The sequence below is a fragment of the Bos mutus genome, chromosome 17 (assembly GCF_027580195.1).
Source record: "Bos mutus isolate GX-2022 chromosome 17, NWIPB_WYAK_1.1, whole genome shotgun sequence".
Classification (NCBI taxonomy): domain Eukaryota; kingdom Metazoa; phylum Chordata; class Mammalia; order Artiodactyla; family Bovidae; genus Bos; species Bos mutus.
The window spans coordinates 5,579,337-5,599,684 of NC_091633.1; positions in this window are offsets into that span (position 1 = coordinate 5,579,337).

The following is a 20,348-nucleotide window of genomic DNA, read 5'->3' on the forward strand; positions in this document are numbered from 1 at the left end:
TGGGCCCAGCAATGGGGGGGCGCCTTCCTCTCCTGCACCTGGGCTTCTACACGGAGTGATGGAACCAGGAAGCCTGAGCAGGGCAGGGGGGTGGTTGGGGGGCTGGCAGGGAGGCACCTCCCGGACTCCAGCCCGTGGCTTTAGTTCTGGAGCATCTTCCCCGATGCACACACCCACTCTCTCACACACGGGACATCTCACAGGTCGAGATGGAGACACTGGACGTGGACGCCAGCCGGTGAGTGCACAGCCGGCTCTAGACACACACACACACTCACACTCAGTCAGTTTAGTCATGTCCGACTCTTTGCCACCCTATGGATGGTAGCCGGCCAGACTCTTCTGTCCATGGAAATTTCCAGGCAAGAATACTGGGAGCGGGTTGCTGTGCCCTCCTCCAGGGGACCTTCCCAACCCAGGAATCGAACCTAGGTCTCTGGCATTGCAGGCAGATTCTTCACTGCTGAGCCACCAGGGAAGACCCCGTGTCCCCCCACACATGCATGGTACCCGCCACAGCACACATGCGTGTAAGCTGTTGAAAACATACCCAATACACACAGGGCCACACCCACTCCTGGTGCCCGCTGGGGTCCACCCTAGTAGGGCAGACCGAGGCTCAGAGACGTGGTGGCTGGCTCCTGATTTTGAAGCTGGGAAAGGAATAAGCCAGGATTTGAACCAGACTCCTTTGCCCACTACTCAGGGAGTGTGTCTCCAAACCTCAAACCTTTCTGTACCACCCAATGTCTTGCTCTAGTATTTATCCAATGTCATGTTTCAAATCAACTTTACATTAAGTCACTTAAAAAAGATGTTAGCCTCAGCCTTAGCAACAAGATCCATAACTTTCCGTGACTTAAGGGGTGATATTTTTAAGATGTATTAAAACAAATATTTGAGAATTAAAAATAAATAAAAGGCTTTTTTTTTTTTTTTTTTTGCCTGTTTGCCACCTACCACCATCTCTTGGCCACTTTGATGTTTAAAACTCATTTGGGAACTTACTGATCCTGTTCAACCATCTTATTTCATGGAGGCACAGAGAGGGTCAGGAGTTTAGCCAAAGCCACACAGCCAGTACAGCTCAGGCCTCCTGCCTCCCAGGTCTGGGGGCATCCCCTACCATGTATGCATCGGGAAAGGCAGAGCTCCCCCCAGGGTGGGTCCTGACTGACTCTGAAATGAGAGCAGGCAGAGATTCACAGACACCAGCTCTGTTCATCCTTGGAGGCATGCCTTCTAGTTCCCATTTAAAAATTATTTTTTATTTTCATATTTTTAATTATTTATTTTCACTTAAAATTTTTTTTAAAGCTTTTATTCTCTATTAGAGTATAGCGTATTTACACTGTTGCTTCAGGCACGCAGCAAAGTGATTCATTTATACATATACATGCACCTCTTCTTTTTCAAAATCTTTTTCCATTTAGGTTACTACAGAGCAGGAGAATTCCCTGTGCTGGACAGTAGGTCCTTGTTAGTTATCTATTAGTCCCATTTTAAAGTGAAGGGAACTGGGGCTCAGAGAGGTAGAGCAACTCTCCAGAGGGCACACAGCAAGCAAGGAGTGGAGCTGGGATTTGAACCCCGGAACTGGGTGTCGTGTGGCAGAGAGAGTGGCTGAGGATACAAGGACCCGGTGGAAAGAATGCTGCTGCCAGGGGCATTGCTATCAGGGTGGACACAGGCCAGCTGGGGGCCTGCAGTGTTGGGAGCCAAGCCCCCTTCCTTTGCTTCCCAGGCTAAAGTGTAGACACTGCTGTACCTTGCTGCTTTCTGGAATGGATTTAGTTCACAGCGGCTGTGCTGCAGATGACAAGCTGCATGTTTTTAACTCGGGGAAGAATGTCCTGGCCTTTCAGAGCCTCCCGCCAGCCTGGCCATACCTCCTCGGGACCAGGAATCCGGCTTGCTTCCTGCCTTCAGTAGCCTCGAGTTTTCTCTCTGGCCCCAGCAGCCCCGTCTTCTCAAGTCCAGACGGCAAAAGGTCTTGGGAATTTTTGTAAAACTCTTAAACCTGGCTGTAGGCCAAAGGGAAACAGCTCTGAAAAGGCTGACGCTGTCTGGGAGATGATAGAAATACGGCATTCCTGTAGCAGGCAGTTCTTGAATTTACGGGGGAACGGTGGACAGACCCACAAGCAAATGGGCTGGCCCTGCCGTGGGGAACGTTGAAGCCCCCAGACACGCAGCGGGCAGGAAAGAAAAGAGGACTAATCGTGGCCAGTTGTGCCGCTTTTGCAGTGGGTTGGTGTTAATCGGTCTCTGTGCATTAACTCAGCAAACCTCACCAGCTGGAGGAGGTAATTGTTTAAGTCAGCCACCCATCATCTCGGATGTAGAGGCTCAGAGAGGTGAAGTGACTGGCCTGAGGTCACACAGCCAGCAAGTGATGGAGCTGGTTTCTGAGCTCAGTCTTACCACTAAGTCACCTGGACATGCATGCGTCCACACACATGCAATCACATGGACACAATACATGCACATAGGCAGACGTGCACGCACACACACACACACACACACACGTGCACACATGTTCATACTTGCACTCACTCATACACACATTCCGAGACCTGAAACCAAACTGCTCACCTGCCTCGCTGGAGCAGGGCCAGGACTCCATCCCTCAGACCCTGGGAGCATCAGCTTCCTTCCGCCCCTTCCTCCTTCTCTCCCCAGATGTTTGCTGAGGCTCCCGCCAGCCGCCAGATGTGTGTGACGCCCCAGGATGTCTCAGAGACCCAGAGGCCAAGAAGGCTGCCAGATGACCCCCAGATGTCCCCGTGACACTGCATACAGCCCTGAGTTAGGGGACCCAGACATCCACAAGGGATCCAAGGCAAGGGGGATGCAAGGTCCCTGGGCTCTCACCGGGCAGGGACCAAAGACCAGGGGACTCGGCTTTGTTCCCCAAGTAGGAGCTCTAAGCCTGAGTCCAGCTCAAAACCACTGTGGGCTCAAGGCTGACCCTCTGCCGTCCCTGAGCCTCAGTTTCCACATCTGTGCAATGGGCTCAGCATGGCCAGCTTGGCCACATGAGGGTGTCCTGGGGACTGTTGACACTTAGAAATGGAAAGGATTCCTAACGATCTCCTAGTTCCCAATTTGCAGATGGGGAAAACGAGGCCCACAATCACGCTGCCAGGCAAATGGCAAAATAGGTCTCAGAAACCAGGTCCTACAAATCTTGGCCAGATAACTTTTTATATTTAACATAACCAGCTCCTGCAGTGGCGACATGTAATAGAACACGGCAATGGAAAGATTGTTCTGTCTTCTCGCTAGCAGGCTTGTTCTGACATTTCCTTTCTGCCCCAAGATATTTTTCTCAGGGATTACTGACCAGCAAGATGGAATTTCTCCAAGAAACGTTCAATTGGCCCCAATACTAACACCCTAGATAGAAAATTTCACCCTCGGTTTCCTGTCCAGTTTGGGGGTTTCAGTGGCAAGTCAACAGGGCCAGTGAGCTGTGTTCAGACAGGTCGTGCATCCTGCACAAGGCTGGCCCTCTCCTCAGAAGAAGGCACCTGGGAGGCGGGGCATCACAGTCTCAGGACTGTGGGCTCCTGAGTGAGCCAGAGGTGCGCTCAAATGCCTGTCAAGCCTCTCACCGGCCGGGTGACCTTGGGCACATTGCTTGATCTCTCTGAGCCTCGGTTTTCTCATCTGTAAAATGGGAATGATCACATTTTGTGACACTTCATAGAAATAACAGATGTGCGGTGCTTGGGGAAGATGGTGCTGGAAGCTCTTGGCTCTTGGATGTTAAGCCCATGTTGCAGAGAGACAAAGGACGCACCAAGGTAGCCCAGCTTCTTTCAAGGGCAAGTGGCCAGGTCAGAGCCAGGGGCAGGCTGCCCCTTGCCTCGGCTCTGCCTGCAGGCCAGCCTGCTGGATGCTGAGTGACACGGCCCTCCAGGCCTTCCCTCCAGAACTGACGCAGGGTCCTCTGCAGACACCCGCTGGCCTGTCCTAATATCTCTTCTCGACAGGGACCCCTGCGGTTGGCCTCTGTATCACCCACTCAGGCTCAGATCTGTAAAAACCTGATCAGGCTGTTATCTTAAGGACGGTCACTGTGTTTTCCACAAAGGATCCTCTCTGGAATTGGCCTCTGGTTCCCATGGCTGGTGACAGAGCTCTGAGCCGGATTTCAAGGGTGAGGAATAGACAGATGGTGGCAGCCGCAACCAGGGTGGGGTGTGTGTATGTCCGTGTGTAGTAGTTGATCAGTCATGTCCAGCTCTTTTTGACCCCTGAAAAGAGTGCTACGGATTGCAGCACACCAGGCTTCTCTCTTGGTGGGATTTCCCAGGCAAGAATACTGGAGTGAGTTGCCATTCCCTTCTCCAAGGGATCTTCCCGACCAAGGGATACAAACCCAGGGAGGTGGCGGTTGTTATACGTATGCTCTGAGGAAAGGTGCCCCCCGCCCTGGCCCTTCTCCTTCTCTCCTCCTTCAGCAGCCTGCACACCTACTATGTGCACCCTGGGCTTCCCTGATAATCCTCTTACAGATGAGGAAGCCGCAGCTCAGAGGGGGACAGTGCTTTTCCCAAGACCACACAGCACAAGAGCGAACAGTTCTTCTGGACACCCAACTCCGCATCTTGGGCCCCGCTGCCTCTTCTCTTCCCTAATTGTCTCCTCTTCCCTTTGCTGCATTTTCCCGCTCCTCCTTCCTCCTCTTCCCTTTCTCTCCTCTCTTCCTGTTCTTTCTTTGGAAGTCTCCTGACCCCACCTGCTCTGCTTGTGATGGTCATCATAACACACAAAACAAACAGCAGGAGAGAGTGAAGACTCTTAGCTGTACTTTGTGGCTTTTCCTGAATCCCAGGTCTTGAGCTAAGTCCATCCCGGGGTAACATCCTCTGACACCCTAGGATGTGGGCATGTTATTAGATCACTTTATAGGTAAGGATGGGGGACGTGGAGGAGGAAGCTGGGCAGGGAGGGGCTGGGGTCTGAGTTTTGGTCTAGCTGACAGCCGAGACCCCACACTTCATCTTCGTGTGGCATTAGGCGTCCATCCACCCCCCAACCCTCCCACAAACACGTTTTAAAAATTAAGGTTTAATTTACGAACTATCAAACGCACAAAGTTTAAGCGAGAGCTCGACGCATTTTTACATCCAGACATTGCCTATGACAATATAGAACACGTCCCCAGCACCCTGGAAAGTTCCCTTATGCCCCACTCAGAGTCCATGATCCTAACCCCAGTCAATGGCCCTGGAGGTAACTGAGCTGGAATCCCTACTGTGTCACTTTGAACAAGTTGCTTCTCCTTGCAGAGCCTCAGTTTCCTGATCTGTACAATGGAGCCACTGTTCCCTTTCTCCTAGGCAGGGACAGAGAAATCCTGTCCTAGAGAAACACAAGCAGAGTAAAGGGGGCTTGTGTTAATATTATGAATATGCCAGCGCCTCGGGTCCCCTGCCCAATCCCCACAGTCCATGAAGCTGATGCCACCCCCAGGCCCCCCAGCCCTTCTCTGCATCCCCAGACCTCAGCCTAAGAAGAACCCCCCCCTGCCACTAGCCCAAGCCAGGCCTGCTTCTCTGGGGAGAGGAGGCACGGTAGCCCCTGACCCTAGCCGCTGCCCGACCCCCAGACCACAGCCTGCAAGAGGCTAACCCCTCCCTACCGCCCCGTGGCCCGCGCCCCCACCCCTTTGGTTGACGAGGCTGCCCCTGCCTGCACCCATTCGTGTATTTTGTATTATAAAATGACTGCCGTCGCCATGGCAACATAAAAGGAGCCGATCTCATTACTGGGGCCTGGACACATTATTTTCTCCAAGGAATTTCTTCTTTTCATTATTTCCCTCCAAAGGTCAGTTATCCTCTCAGGCGGGGCGGGGGGCGGTGGGGGGAGTCCGCGAAAGGTGAGCCGGATTCATGGCAGAATTCCCCTGGCGGAATTTACAATCATTTTGCCTTTTTCCCCTGCTCTAACACCGTTGGAGAGATTTTCTTGCAGCCGAGCGGTTCTCTTTAACCCCTGCAGCCCTGGCAGGCAGGCTGTGCCGGCAGCGAACGGGGCCGTTCCTACTGGGAATCTGTGTCTCCTCCAAACCGTTCCCTGACGCCACCTGACTTTAAGCCCCTAGGACAGGAGAGTCTGGGGTGTGTCCCATTTGCCATGGAGGACCAGGGAAGTGAGGGAGGCTCAGAGATAATCTGTTTTTTTCTCTTAGTCCTCTCCCTGGGGAAAACAAAAAACACCCCAGTCAACAGTCCATAATTGTGATAATAATGACAATTCACATTGCGCTCTGGAATGTGATATGATGAACAAAAATTTGGCGAAGAATGTGGTTTCAGAGGCAGACAGGCCTGGGTTCAAATCCTGGCTCTGCCACTTCTGGGCTGTGTGATTGATCTCGGGCAAGCAGTTCCATGCCTCCGAGTCTCGTCTCTAAAACAAGCCTCGTGCTGGAGTCTACCTTACAGGCATCGGGTGAGGATGGCGTGAGATATGTAAATGTATGTAAATGAGCAAGCAGTGTGTCCGCAACATGGGAAGCAGTAAGTATTGGCAGCAAATATCTTGAGGTAGAGGTATACGCCAAATCTTGTATATCCAGTTACTCTGTGTATCGGTTACCTAGTGCTGTGTAATAAATCACCCCGAGATTTAGTAGCTTAAAACCATGTGTGTGTGTGTGTGAAAACCGTAATGATTATTTATTATCTTTCATGGTTTCTGTGGATCAGGAATGTGGGAGCTGCTGGGTTAAGGCGGTTTTGGCTCAGGATTGCTCTTGCTGGTTGCAGTCAGATGTTTGGGGCTGTCATCTCTGAAGCATTGACTGGGACAGGGAAGTCTAATTCTAAGGTGGCTCATTCATGGTTGGCTGGTTGTCAGGGGTGTCAGTACCTCTGGTCTCCACACGGGTCTATCCTCAGGGACGCTCGAGCATCCTTATAACATGGTGCTTGGCTTCCCCCAGAAGGAGTGGTCCAAAAGCTAGGATGGCGTTTGTGACCTAGTCTCAGAAGTCACACAGCATTGCACCCACCGGATTGTCTTGATCATGTAGGCTGAATCTGATTCCACGTAGGAGGCGCTACACTGAGGCGTGGCTAGCAGAAACCAAGGATTACTGGGCGCCTTCTTGGAGGCTGGCTCCCACACACACTATGCCCTTCACATAGATGATCTAGCTTAATCTTCACAATGAATGTTGGAGGCTGATTTCCACTTTACAGAGGAGGGAATTGAGGCTTAGAGAAGCAAAGTGACTCGTCTAAGTCTTAAAGATGTTACAGTACGATTTCAGGGCTAGTTTCCTGAATCCCACCCATTTCTCATGGACCCACTAGGTCTGTTGGTCAGACTCTGCTGGCCTGAAGGGGTGGAGATCTGTCAGGAAGAGAAAGCTTGAGGCGGCCTCAATCTCTCTTGCAGCTGGCCGGGGCAGAGCAGCACACAGACACTCAACAAGTGAAGCCAGTCAAAACACTCCCTCCTGACGAAGCCAGTGGAATCAGTGTGTTTGTAAAACTGACGGCGTTTTTGTTGACAGGCAGATGTCTATATCACATGGCAACAAATGGCTGGAAGATGCAAAAATGCAGTCAATCATCAGAGATTTTTTTTCCCCCTCTTCTTTAAAAAATAAAAGCTCTCCAACCACCAAACAGGATGAATGATGTTTGCATCTTGTTTGCAGATCTTTCTCCCTGAGCTAGCAAGTTCCTGGGGCTCCACGTGGAGACCTGGGAGCAGCCCAAATCAGTTTGAACCAAACAAGGTGGAATTGTCAGGGTCTTCTTGGGAAGAGGGGAGTTATTGACCTGAGGGAGGAAGGGCTGACCTGAGATGCACTGATGCTCAAGAGTAGAGAGACCCGGGAACAGGGATGACAGAACATTAAGCTGGTTGTAAGAGACTGGCTTCGTGGCTCAGTTTGGTTCTGAATGTCTGGCTGGCTTTGTGAAATGTTGTTCAGTGGCTCAGTCATGTCCGACTCTTTGCAACCCCATGGACTGCAGCACACCAGGCTTCCCTGTCCATCACTGTCTCCCAGAGTTTGCTCAAACTCACGTCCGTTGAGTCAGTGATGCCATCCAACCATCTCATCTTCTGCTGCCCCCTTCTCCTCCTGCCTTCAATCTTTCCCAGCATCAGGGTTTTTTCCAATGAGTCAGCTCTTCACGTCAGGTGGCCGAAGTATTGGAGCTTCAGCTTTGGCATCATTCCTTCCAATGAATATTCAGGGTTGATTGCCTTTAGGGTTGACTGGTTTGATCTCCTTGCTGTCCAAGAGACTGTCAAGAGTCTTCTCCAGCACCATAGTTCGAAGGCATCAATTCTTCGGCGCTCAGCCTTCTTTATGGTCCAGTTCTCACATCCATACATGACTACTGGAAAAACCATAGCTTTGACTATGTGGACCTTTGTAGCATTTCCCAAACTCTGATGTACTTAGGATCTCCTACAATAGCTGGTAAGAATACAGATGCCCAAGCGCCGGCCCTGCAGGATCTGATTCAGCAGGATGGGGAGGGTGGCCATGGTATCTGTATTTTTAATACATGATTTCACTTCCCAGAGATATTGATGTGGGTGTTTCTGGGGCCACTCTGAAAAACAGAGAGGTGTGGAGGAAAGACTCTGTGCCCACTACTGCCTTGACCGAGCATACTCCTAGTTGTGCGTCTGGGCCTAGGTGGGCAAGGTCTCCCGGGCGGCTCAGTGGTAAAGAATCTACCTGCCAATTCAGGATATGCAAGAGATGCAGGTTTGATCCCTGGGTCAGGAAGATCTCCTGAAGGAGGAAATGGCCAAGAATCCCAGTATTCTTGCCAGAGAATCCCATGGACAGAGGAGCGTGGCGGGCTACTGTCCAGGGGTCACAAAGAGTTGGATGTGACTGAGTGACTGAGCACAGGACAAGGTTTCCAGGATCCATCTCTGATGCTCTCATAGGCTAGGTCACCCTTGTAACCATCTGCGTCTACCCTCCTCATTTTTTTTCCTGGCTCAGTCTTCAAGAGCCACATAAGGGATGTCTGATGTTTGATTCCTCTGCTTGACACCAGTGTTTCAAATTTGGAAGCTGTTGTTTCCCTCATTCATTCATTCATCTGATGTCTTTTTTTTTTTCCTTTTTGCCATGCTCCACAGCATGTGAGATCTTAATCCCGGACCAGGGTGTAATCCCTGCCCCCTTGGACTCCACAGTCCAGTGGGGGAGATGGATCAAATGAGTCAAGAGACAAGTGGGTAAAATATCTGGAATTTATAAGTGTCCTAGAAGGGAAAAAAGAAGGGGCTTAGATGGTGCATGAGGGGACAGCAACTGTATACTAGAGGGCTGGTCAGGGAAGACCTCTCCGAGGACAGGGCTCTCAGTCTGAGATCCAAAGATGAGAGAAGGCTGGTTACATGAGAAGTGGAAGAAAGTTACTTCTGGCATGGAGAACAGCATGTGCAAAGGTCCTGGGGCTGGCAAGAGCTGAGAGTAGTCAAGGCATGGGCAGAAGCCCTGTGTGGCTGGAATCAAGTGGGTGAAGGGCCGAGAGCATGGGCTGGTCAGGGGCCTGACCACACATGGGCTACAGCAGAGTTTGAGTTGTATTCTGAGTCTGATGGGCAGTTTTTGGAGGGTGTTACAGTTAGAAGTTAAAGGGCTCAAAGGAGACCATTCCTTGGCTTAAATATCTTTTTAAAATTTATTAATTAAATTATTTAATTAAGGCCCTAGCTGCACTGGGTCTTTGTTGCAGCACATGGACTCTTTAGTCTCAGCATGTGGGATCTAGTCCCCTGACCAGGGATTGAACGGGGGTCCCTTGAACTGGGAATGTGGAGTCTTAGCCACTGGACCACCAGAGAAGCCTCTCAAATATCTTTTGGCAGGGAAAGTAATACCATTTTGCCCATTTCCTGGGAAACTTCCAGTAAATGTGTCCGTTTACTATTGAGTATGACTTAGACCTTAGATGCCACCTCCTCCAGGAAGCCTTCCCTGCTTTTGCTCAGGCAACTTCACATGCATTTCTGCCAAAGCATCCATGATGGATATGTGAGTGTACCATGATACACCAACATTTGTGGAACCGTAACCAATGCCCATGTTGCTGGATGGCACACTCCATGTGGGCTCAACCTCATCTTACGTCTATGTCTCCTCAGAAGTCTCCTTAACCTCCTGTGCCTCAGTTTCCCCTAATGGGCTGTAAGGAAGAGCAGCCTTTGCCAAGCTGGGTTGCTGTGGTACCTGGGTAAGTGGATGCACCAAACTGCTCACCAAGTGCTTGGTACCCAGCGATGCTATCAGGTTGGCTGCACTTCTTACATATGTACTCAGAGGATATCTACTGAGTGAAGGTTTAGGGGGATGCCCCCACTGCACCTGCCAGCCCACCCTCGACAGGAGTTTGGCTCATCAAACACTCCAGCATTGGCTGGGGATGTGTTTAGATTTGCTATCTGGCTGTTCTTTTCATTTCTCACATTCAGTGTTGGCAGGATACACCCATACATACACTCATACACTTTGGGGGTCCAGGTGGGGATTTATGGTGTCCTGGCCCCTTTGAGGAAGAGCCAGAAGGATCTGGGAGAGGGTCTGGGTCAGGGGAGCAGTGATTCCTGGGGTTTTTTTTTTTTAGATTTTTTTTTTTGATGTGGATCATTTTTAAAGTCTTTATTGAATTTGTTACAATATTGTTTCTGTTTTATTTTTTTTTTTTTTTTTTGGTTTTGAGTCGTGTGGGATCTCAGCTCCCTGATCAGGGATCGAACCCACATCCCTTGTACTGGAAGGTGAAATTTTAACCACTGGACTGCCGGGGAAGTCCCACTCCTGGCTCTTGATTTGAAGGAGCAGAGTGTTTCCCTTGGGAGGGGACAGGGTTGCAGAAACACTTAGTTTTCACAGAGCTTGGTACTCTCTATATCCATCTGTCCATCTATTAGACAAATATTCTCTGAGCACTGAGGACCCAGCAGTGAACAATGCAGACGCCGCCCCTGACCTCACAGAGCTGACTTCCCACCCAGGATGGAAAAAAGCCAATGTTTTGTGAGCATCTATAACATACCGGGAGTTATTGACATGGTTTTTCTGCTTGTAACTACCCAGGGTTGGTTTGATCACCTTACTTTCTAACACCAACATGAGAGAATCTGAGAGGTGAGGGCTATTGCCCAAGGTCACCGGCTTGATCACTCTGGAACTTGGACCAGGCTTGTTGGATTTTCCTGCTCATTTCTTCTACAGAGAAAATTATCTTCCTTACCTCCACCTTCTCTTTGGGGAGGACCCCCCTCCGCCCACATTGATCCAGCCCACACAAGATTATCTGCTCGTCAGGAGAGACCCCCGGGTCTGCCTCTTCTTGGAGGAGACCTGTCCTTGCTGAAGGGCAAGTTTCCCACCCGGTAGTCCCAGCTCCACATACCAGGAGCCCCAAGCTGGTCAGCCGAGGGAAGTAGAGGGTCTTCTATGGGACTACAGACGGGGTTCTGGGTGACATTCCCGGTGGTCCAGTGGTTAAGACTTCACCTTCCAGAGCAGAGGGTGTGAGTTCAATCCCTGGTCTGGGGAGTCAAGATCCCACTTGGCTCGTGGCCAAAAACCAAAACATAAAACAGAAGCAATGTTGTAACAAATTCAATAAAAACTTTAAAAATGGTCCACAGCAACAACAACAACAACAACAAAAAGCAAACAAACAAGAAAAACAGTAGTTTTAAAACAAAAAACAAGTTGGAGATTGCCATTCTCCCCATCCCTGTGGTAACCTTAGTCCAGACCTTGAAGGCAGAACCAATGTCTCCTCATCCTGGTTCCCTACAAATCCCACGTGCTGCCTGATTAGTAGCAAGGGCATCGCATAAGGCCATCGGGCAGAACCCATTCCACTATCTTCCCCCTTCTGCACACTGGTTAATCCTCCTCTCCCAGGAAGCCTACACGGATTGCCCCAAGCCCAGGGACCTTACCTTCCTCTCTTTGACTCCAAGGAGCCCAGACCATTTGTAGCACCATCTGTATCACCATCCTTCTCCTTTCCTCCCCCCTCCCCATCTCTCACAGCCAAATATGATTTAAATATCTACTGGGATAAAATGTACAATGGTTAAGGGCATAATCTCTAAGTTAGGAGCGCCTGGGCTTGAACCTCAGCTCTGCCTCTAGGTACATGGCCCTGAACAAGCCCCCTTGCTGCCCTGAGCCTCACTTTCTCCGTCTTTAACATCAGAGGGTTATTCTGAGTACTCCATCTGTTGTTCACTTCCTCAGTCATGTCTGCCTCTTTGCTGCTGCTGCTGCTGCTGCTGAGTCGCTTCAGTCGTGTCCGACTCTGTGCGACCCCATAGACAGTAGCCCACCAGTCTCCCCCGTCCCTGGGATTCTCCAGGCAAGAACACTGGAGTGGGTTGCCATTTCCTTCTCCAATGCATGAAAGTGAGAAGTGAAAGTGAAGTCGCTCAGTCGTGTCCGACTCCTAGCGACCCATGGACTGCAGCCCACCAGGCTCCTCCATCCAAGGGATTTTCCAGGCAAGAGTACTGGAGTGGGGTGCCATTGCCTTCTCCGGTCTGCCTCTTTACATCCCCACAAAAGGCAGTGCACCAGGCTTCCCTGTCCTTCACTATCTCCCAGAGTTTGCTCAAACTCATGTCCATGGAGTCGGTGATAGACCCTCTGTCGCCCCCTTCTCCTCCTGTCCTCAATCTTTCCCAGCATCAGGGTCTTTCTCAATGAGTCAGCTCTTCGCATCAGGTGGCCAAAGTATTGGAGTATTCCATAAGATAGAATTTAGACATTTCTCCCATTTTAACTACCAACAGGGAGAAGCCGGGGGACTTTAGAAGCCAGGAAGAAACTTGCTTTCCCAAGCAGGGCTCCTGATGACCGCTGAGAGCAGGTGAAGAGCTGTGAACAATGGCTCTTATTTTGGCATCAGGGGAAACTTTGCAAGAATGCCTATTGCGTATTTACTGCCAAAGAAGGGATCAAGGCACCATGAGAGACAGTTTCATGAGGTGTGTGTCTGGGCCTTTTCTCCTGAGCCCAAGTGTCTCCCCTGTGTAGTCCAAGACATTCTTGGGGCACAGACCTCAGGTTCCTAAGAACTTTTGTTGGATAGGTCTTGTTAACCGCCCTCTGTTCCTTAGTATTCCTGACAGGGCCCATGTGTCTGAGAAGGCCCATTCATCAGGAAGTTGTATCAATAATCCAGATACTTCTTTGGAGTAGGTTTTTTTTTTTTTTTTTTGGTTTGTAATGGATGTTGAGAATTTGTTCTCATTAAAGTCCTAAAGTCCATGCCAGAGCAGTCAGCTTACAAAAAACCCCGTGAGTGCTAAAATTTGCTTCTTTTTGATTTAGTCTCTTGCTAGCTTGAAGGACTGGATTTTATAACAGGTCAATTTCAGACCATTTGATATTGATATATGAAGATCCTTAGGGATTACTGAATGCATTTTTCATCCAGCTGCGATAGCATCATATAAGGAAAATGGGATTGACTGTTAAGTACAAATTGAAAAAGACATGGTCATTTAAGATAACTCCTTATCTGTATACAAGGAAATAGTATCAGGGAAATAGACCACCAGTTGACAGAAATAAATTTCACCTTGGACTCCCCCTCCACATGCCTCCTTCACTGCTGTTCACACTTGTCGGGATTATTCAATTATTCTGAGAGCCCTTTCCCGGGGCCCCTTTTAGAGGATGTGTCTTCGAGGAGGATTCCCTGCTGCTTTATTCTAGAAGAAAGTGTTAGATAGGAGGAACTGGGACCATTCACAGAGCAAGCTTTGGAGAGTTTGGAACGGGTAGCTTCAGTCTGGAATGTCGCAGATCTCCCCAGCAGAGCCCCGGGTGAGCTAAGAGCTGAGAACAATGATTGCATGCTTTTCTTATTCTCCAGGTTCACTCACAAGACCCCTGAAGGGATCTTTAGCCAAGCAGGACCCCTCTCCAGGTGATATATCCAGCACCAGGAAACTTCCTGAATTGTACCCAAGCAGAGTGGGTTTGAAGGTCACTTGGAAAATGCCTCAGATTTCCAAATATCCCCTTTGCCGTGGGAGTGGCAGCTGGGAGCTTCTGTCTGATCTTCTAGACATCAGCACGTGGACCTGTTTCTGCTCTGGCTTCTCCCCCTTCTCCAATTCCTGGGCTGGAGGCTGGAGAAATGGGGCCCCTGCTTCTCTTGCTTTCTTGGGTTCCCCCTGTGAGGCTGGGCTGGAACCTTCCAAATCAGTGGATTCCTGAGAAGGAGAAGCTTGGGGCAGGTGTCTACCTTGCCCTCAGGTGAGCAGAGGCTGTGTCCCAGCCCTGCTCCCCTCGCTCCTCAGTGGGAGTCAACATCAGAGCGTCCCCTTGATTCCACTGAGGAAAGGGCTTTCAGAGCCCCAAAGAAAGCCAGGTGACCTTAGGCCTAAAAGTGAGCCCCAACCCCAAGGCTTCCTGAGGACCTACTATGTGTCAGATGAGCCACTGCCAGGAGACTCTGAGAATGATGTGATGAAAATCAGACCAGTCCCTTTATATGTATGATTTTTGTTAGAACTTACAGCAAGCTAAACATCACCACCCCCAGTTTACAGTTAAGGAGTGTGAGGCTCAAAGACAAAAGGCAACTTGGACAAATCACACAGATTCTGAAAGAATCCATCCACTCATCCCTCTATCTACTCACTCATTTGTCCATCCTCCTATCCTCCCTTCCTTCCTCTCTTCTCCCATCCATCCATCCTTCCATCCATCCATCCACCCATCTATTCATCTATCCATCCATCTGCCCATCTGCCATCCATCCATGTGTCTGCCTATCCATCTGCCCATCCATCCATCCCTCCCTCCCTCCATCCATCCATCTATCTGGCCATCCATCCATCCATTCATACATCCTTCCATCCATCCATCCCTCCATCCATCCATCCTTCAATTCATCCATCCCTCCATCCATCCATTCATCCATCCATCCATCCTTCCCTCTCTCCCTCCCTCCATCCATCCATCTATCTGCCCATCCATCCATCCATCCATTCATCCATCTATCCATCCTTCCATCCATCCCTCCCTCCCTCCCTCCATCCATCCATCCATCTATCTGCCCATCCATCCATCCATCCATTCATCCATCTATCCATCCTCCCATCCATCCATCCATCCATCTATCTGGTCATCCATCCATTCACACATCCCTCCATCCATCCATCCATCCATCCCTCCCTCTCTCCCTCCATCCATCCATCCATCCATCCATCCATCTGCCCATCCATCCATCCATCTATTCATTCATCCATCCATCCCTCATTCATCCATTCATCCCTCCATCCTCCATCCATCCATGCATCTATCTGCCTATCCATCCATCCATTCATACGTCCTTCAATTCCTCCATCCCTCCATCAATCCATTCATCCATCCATCCCTCCCTCTCTCCCTCCATCCATCCATCTCTCTGCCCATCCATCCATCCATCCATCTTCCATCCATCCATCCACCCACCCATCCCCATCCATCATCCATCCATCCATCCATCCATCCTTCCATCCATCCATCCATCCATCCATCCACCCACCCATCCATCCATCCATCCATCCATCTATCCATTCATCCTTCCATTATTCATCCACCCTTCCATCCATCTATTCCTCCAGTGTCTTTTAAGTACCTGCCAGGCAATAATCATCCTTAATCATTATAGAAGGGACCCTAGGGATGTTCCCAGGCCCACAGCATCCCAGGTCTGACCATCAGTCACCACAACTGGACCATGCTGGGGGCCCTAGTCTAAACTTGCCAACAGGAAGCAGTGGGAAGGAGGCAAGGGAGTGTCTGCCCCCCAGCATGGGGACCAGGGCTGGGCAGCAGAGCTTCCATGTGGAAGCGGGGTATGTGGGAAGTGGGGTGGGGAGAGGCTGGTAGGAGTTCATTCCCCCCTCCCAAGAAACCTACATGCAAACTCTTCACCAGCCTGTAATTCCCGTCTACCTGTCAATACGCCTGGGGCATGGAGCCAGTTCTTCCCGAGGCCCATGAATCACAGCACTCGACTTTCTGGTACTAATAAAACGCAGCCTGTCTCAGAGGTGGCCTAGGACTATAGCCATAGGGCCAGTCTGTACGGTGCGGAGCATGGATGGGAAGGGTAGGGGGGTAGTGCAGGTGGCCCTTCTGGGAGCTGGCAGCTTCTCAAGAGGCTCTGAGGGGACTTGCCTGGTGGTCCAGTGGTTGAGAATTCGCCTTGCAATGCAGGGAATGTGGGTTCAATTCCCAGTTGGGGAATTAAGATCCCATATGCTGGGGGAGCAACTAAGCCCATGTGCCACAATTAGAGTCCCTGCGCCACAAGGGAAGATTTGGCATGATGTGATGAAGATCCCATGTACTGCAACTAAGGCCCGAAGCAGCCAAAGAAATAAATATTAAGGGAAAAGAGGCTCTGGGCCCTCAATGAGGGGGGATCCCAGATCCATCAAAGATGAGTCCTAAATCTGCTCAGAGGCTGGCCGATGACCATGGGGGAATACCCTGTGGGGCAGCATGCTTTCAAAGCATTCATGAGCTCAGCCCCTCTGATGACAAGACTCCTCCCCATCCTGGGCCCCCGCATCTCTCCTGCGATGCTGCCCTGGCTCTGTCCATCCCAGGGACACTGCCTTGTCCATTCTGATAGGGGAGTGATGACATCTCACTGTGGTTTGAATGTGCATTTTCCTAACTGCTAATGATCTCCTGCTCTGGGGTTTTGAAAAATGTGTGGAGCCACGACTGGGTCCCACTGGCCCATTTCGCAGATGAGAAAAAGAGAGGCCCAGGAATTGAAACAGACTTGCCCAGCTGCAGCTGGAGCCCTCAGGCTTCACCCTGATTCCTGGTCATACCCTCTTAAAAGAGCTCTTTCAAAGGATGCTGGGACTTCCCTGGCGGTCCAATGGTTAAGACTCTGCCTTCCAGTGCAGGGGGGCTTCGATTCAATCCCTGGTCAGGGAACTAAGCCCCCACAGGCCAAAATAAAAAAAGAAAAAAGAAAAAAAGCGATGCTTGCTTTCACTGGGAGGGGCAGAAGGTGCGCTTCCGACATTGTAACTGACTGTGTGTGCTGTGTCCCGTCCCTCTGTATTCCTGCCTATCTGGAGAGCTGACGACGGGGGACAGGCGGTCACAACAGAACTTTGCTGGACGGCCATCGGACGACAGCCTGTGACACACCATCTTTACAGACCTGGGGCCCTCGTAAGCCATCCAGATTACAATGCTGGGGTCTGGACAGCGAGGGGGCTGCTGGACACTAATTCCCAGAGGGGGAGAGGACAAGGATGGGTCACTAATCTCCACCCTGAGAAAGACCGGCGGCCACCAGTGAGGTCCAAGGCCAGAGCCGGGCAAGCTGAGCCCCAGGTCAGTCTTAACATCCCCAGAGGTCCCCTCCGGCCTCCACTTGGACCCCTGCCCTCTCTTCCCCACCTCCAAACTATCCGCTCCCCACACAACATCTTCTCCCCTCCTTGGCCTCCCAGATCTGTTGTGTGTCTCATTTAATCTTATTTTATTGGGGGAGAAAGTCGCATCCAGAAGACCCGGGACGGGTGGAAAAGTGGCATCTGTGAAGAAGGAAGGACGACTGCAAAGAGAACAAACACAAAAAAAATTTTTAAAGCACGGTAATAAATGCTATTCAAAAAGAAAGGAGAAAAGAAAAACTCACCCACAATCTCTGAAAAACACAGCCCATTGAAATGACAAGCCGAAAATCATTTGCTAAGCGCCGAAACTGGCCTCTTTGTCACCCAAATCCCTCTCTTGACAGTTACCTTTCAATCCTGCGATTGTGGGGAAAGGCTGATTTTTATTCAATGTTCTATTCACCCTGCGTATTCATGAAAAGGGGGAAGGAAAAAAAAAACTTGTAAGAATGGTGTTTAATAGGCTGATGGACAAGCCGTCTGGATCCGCCGGCCGAGCGCCTCTTATCAGTGGCTCACAGTGGGGCTGACGCGGGCGCCCTGTCCCAGCGCGCCTTGGCACACCCACCCAGACTCTCGGCCCCTGCCACCGAAACCCCAGGATGGATGGATTGGCTTTTATCTTTAATATTTTTCGAAAGTGGGGAGCTTGATGATCTTTTCTCCTTACTAGGGAGGAGGGGACAGGACATGACCTCTCCCCGTGAGTCAGACGTGCATTAATTGAGCACCTACTATGGGCCGAGGGCCGTGCTGGATGCTGGGTATGGCACAAACGAGACAGTGTCCCCAGGCTGGGGCAGAGACTGGCAAACCAGGCATTTTTCCTGAGCTGGGTCAGGTGTCAGAAAAGGTCAGGGTGGCCCTCACTAACTCCGAGGAAATCGTGTACCCCAAATCGTTTTCTCACATGCCCTCAAGGCGGAGGCCCCAGGCTCACCCCAGCAGGCTGGGTTTAGGCATCACTGTGCCTGGTGGATTGCAGGAGGTGGGGACAGAGGAACTTTCCTGATCAGTTCTGTTCTGAGGCCATGGGGTATGCTAAGACTGAACTATACAGGTGGGATCCTGACCCTGGTTTGAATCTTGACTCTTCCACGCACTTCCTGCAGGCTTTGGGCGAGTCCATCCTCTTCTCTGAGCCACTGTCTCTTAACCTGTCACTTGGGGGGTGGTGACATCACTGAAGTCAAGTCATCGGGAGGATTACCGATTCAATGTTTACGGCTCTGTTCCCAGATTTGCATGCCGAAGCCCTGAGCTCCAGGGTTGGGAAAACTTTACCCTCTCCCGTCTTAGGCCGCCCTTCCTCCCTTCCTCTGTTCATTTCTTGGTTTTCTGTCATGGATTAAACTGGCGGAGTTTAAGAAGGAGAATGTTTGTGACAAGGAAACCGGCTCCCTGGCTGGGTGGGGAGCTCCCCGTCACTGCAGGGCTGTAAGTGGAAGCTGGACAGCAACTTGGCGAGGATGTTCTGGTGATGTGGGGATGGGCCACAAGGGTTTGAGGGGCCCATACCTGCTGGCCAGCCTGCTTGCCCAGACTGAAAACTGGGTGTGCACTGGCCAGGCCTGTTTTGTCCCCCACGTGCCATGCCCAGCTCAGGCCCCATACCCTGGGTCACCCTGGAATCCTCTCCACCCACGTTCAGCCCTTTGGCGAACCCCAACAACTCTGCCTTTAAAACGCCCCAAGCCCTCCAGCTCCCCTCCATTGCCCCTTCATCTGCAGTGGCCCGTTCGCTCGGCTCGCTGCTTCTCCCTGGGGCCCCTTCAGCTTTTCCTCTTCACAGAGCAGAGTGCAGCCTGGAATCTGTTTGTCCGATCCCCTGGGTCTGCTCTGTCCTTTGCAGTGGCTTCCACCGTGGAGCCCTTCTCAGAACCCCACCCCTGTCGTAGCATCTCCTGCCTGGCCCCACGCTAGTCCCTCCACTCTTCTACTCTGGAACTCTTGCTGTTTCTTGAACATGCCAGTTGTGTTCCCTTTGGTCAGGCTAGTCCCTCTGCCTGGGACACAGTCTCTCTGGTCCCCACAGGGCTGCCCTCTCTCCATCTGGGCTTCTGCTGAAAGCATTCTCTCCTTCCCTGATACTGCCCGTGCCCCCAACACTATCTAACCCCTCCTCTGGCTCAACTTCCCCGCACAGAACATGTCACCAATTCATACTATATATTTGTCTGATCCATCTTCATCTGCCTCCTGTGCTGGCTGTGAGAGCAGGGGCTGTGTCCACCTGGCTGCCATGGTGTCTCCAGATGGACTCGGGTGGCCTCCCCCACTGTAGTGGGGATCATCTCTGAACCTCATCCCAGGACTTGTATCCTCCAACCTCCTGATTCAGAACACAGGGTTATTGCATCCTTTCCCTGTGTCTTCTGAAAACCAGCATGTCCTAGGCAGCAATGACAAGTAACAGCCACTGCTGATCCTGATCAATCACTCAGTCACTCAACAAACACCTAAGACAGGTATCAGGCAGGCCATGGACGAATGTATGGAACTCAACTACGAAAATGACAGACACAGAGCTGACATTTTTAATGGAGAGAGAGAGATAAGAAAAAATTAAATTAATTTAAGTGATGATATCAGGGATGATGAAGAAATACAGATGCTGTGGTCAAGGGGACAGTCAGGGCAGACTTCTTGGAGGTAGCATCAGAAGTGGAGAAGGCCTGAATGAGGTGCTGTGCTGTCAGGGGACAGGCGGGGGTGCTGCTGAGGCAAGGGAAGCAGGAGCCAGATGGTAAAGAAGCCTCACCCATGTGAGGCACTGCAGGGGACCTCGGATACTTTTAAGAAGGACTTAACACAACCATAAATTTGAGTGGGTGCCCAGGGAATGCCAAATGGATGAAAGAATGAATGAGCTATTTCAGTTGGTGAACAAG